This window comes from Diaphorina citri, unplaced genomic scaffold (genome assembly GCF_000475195.1).
Source record: "Diaphorina citri unplaced genomic scaffold, Diaci psyllid genome assembly version 1.1 scaffold7212, whole genome shotgun sequence".
Lineage (NCBI taxonomy): Eukaryota > Metazoa > Arthropoda > Insecta > Hemiptera > Psyllidae > Diaphorina > Diaphorina citri.
In genome coordinates, this window is record NW_007384588.1 from 1 (window position 1) to 2,187 (window position 2,187).

A 2,187-nucleotide genomic window follows, 5' to 3' on the forward strand; every position below is an offset into this window, starting at 1 on the left:
AAAATTCCGTTGGTCCTCATTTTTCCTGCTCTATGACTTTGAAACATCACCCAAGTAAGCGCAACTGATCTATTTTCCTATTTAAATAGGGTCGGCGCTTCTTGTCAGTCTCACAGTCTCTTCCAGACAGCCCTATTGTGTACCTCATGCACTGTTGAATTTTTCTCACTCATTAAATTTCTGAAAATGTTTATTCTTACGTCGGACTTATCTTTTGCAATCTTCACATTGCTTGTCAGAGCTTTCTCAAATCTACGAGTATTTCACGGATCAAGTTGTAATATAATGGCTGAAGTTGTATGACTTTATGGTGCTGAATTCTGACAGGTTAATTCTTTGGATTGAGTTTTTCAGATCATCTCAGGTCACTAAGGATCAACTCAGAAGTGTAGCCCCCGGTCAGAACCAATATAAATAGAGCTATGGATTAGGTAGGTATCAATGATTTTCTAATGATCTAGCAGGTCTAACTTGTGTAAAAAAAAGTAACAAAATTGAATGAAATTCTTAGGTTGACGGGAAAGTGCAGATGAAAATCTACGGAGGTTGTGGTAAATCTTTTTCCTTTGTTTTCTGGTACTAAAGTTTATATGATAAGGGGACGTATTGAGGTTTTACCTATATGATAAGGGGACGTATTGAGGTTTTACCTATATGATAAGGGGACGTATTGAGGTCTTACCTATATGATAGGGGGACGTATTGAGGTCTTACCTATATGATACGGGGACGTATTGAGGTCTTACCTATATGATAGGGGGACGTGACTGAGTTGGGTTTCAGATAGGTCATATTTGGATAGCCGCTCATTAAACTCGTCCATGGGTAAATTAATTATATCGTTCACAGGGATGGGAATGTTGAGAGCGCGGGCCTTCTTCTCGTCTCGCGTCATTTGTTCTTCTTCTGACTTGCGGGCCGCGAAATCCACCATCTTGAGCTTCTCAATATCTGAGGGAAGAAGAAATAATTATATATTTACAAAACATATAAACGAACTGTCAGCCTCTGGCTGGTTGCTAAGAAAAAGAAACATAAGGACAGGGTTTCATGAAATTTCGTATCATTAACGGAGGAGTTAGATGTGCTGATACTCAAAAAGCCCACTTCGAGGCTTAGGTGTAGGGGCAAACAGCCCTAGGGGATGGGTTAAGCTTCTACCAATCTACGAGGAGTTAAATACTTTACAATTACAAGTGATCTTCGACTGTAAGCCCAATGTGATGTGTACTCTATGGAAGTTGCTTATTGTAATGTGTACATACATATGTAGTATGGGTATGTTCTAAATGTCGAGATCTTCCACCAGTAGGACATTTTTCTTCCCAATATTTACCTAAAAAGCCTACAATGTCATGGCTGGCTTCCAAGGCAGAAATTTAGGTGTGAGGAATCATAGGGCATTTAAAGAATATTAGGTATGACATAGATTATGACAGACAGGAGATCTCACTTACATTTTGCCGTCTTGTCCTTGCTATAGTTCCGAGATGTGGCACCCAGGGTTTCTGGCGCTAGTGAGGTCGAATGAGAGCTACTGTACGTGTGGTTATGAGATACCAACTCTGACAGGCTAGGCCGGTGACCTGGGAACAAAAGCGAGAGCATTGGGTTTAGTAAACGAAGTTATCTTGGTGCGTTAATATTGTTCCCTTTATCAAAACAAATTTTCAAGAAATTTTCTCAATCTATTCCTTTTTACTTTCCATTACCCTTACGTATAGGGAACCTATACAAGGTAATGAGAAAGTATTGCAATCGGTCCATTTTTTAGTCCGTCCTTCCTTTATTATTAAAATAGTAATAAAAAGGTATAAGGGACGGACTATTGTATTCGCTTCGGTGTCGTCTGTCACTCTGTCTGTCTGACCCCATAGAAGGACTTATCCAAACCTAGTCGACCTATATATCAAATTAAAGGTCTTTTTACCAGAAACACGAAAGTGGTGGTGCAAATTTTGTCCAGAAAACCATGAAGCAAAAAAAAAAAAAAAAAAACTGGGTTTTGGGGGATTTTTTTCACATTTTCTCACACAAAAGAGCTCTGATCTTAAACAGTGAGTAAAAAAATCTAGTATTGTATAAACTAGGAGATAATGAAGTAAAAAAAAAAGTTTTGTCTGTACCAGAGATACCATTAGGTGCTGGGTCAATATACAATGACCAAGGAGTATACAGAGTATCTAA

General features: G+C 38.6%; 1 long non-coding RNA gene across 1 annotated transcript; it reads right to left on the bottom strand.

The window, feature by feature from the left end:
- Positions 1-774: 774 nt before the first annotated feature.
- On the bottom strand, positions 775-1,589 carry LOC113472686. The gene is made up of 2 exons (XR_003394897.1): positions 1,458-1,589; positions 775-951 (listed from the first exon to the last, which is right to left on the bottom strand). It is a non-coding gene; the product is annotated as an uncharacterized LOC113472686 (long non-coding RNA).
- Positions 1,590-2,187: the final 598 nt, after the last annotated feature.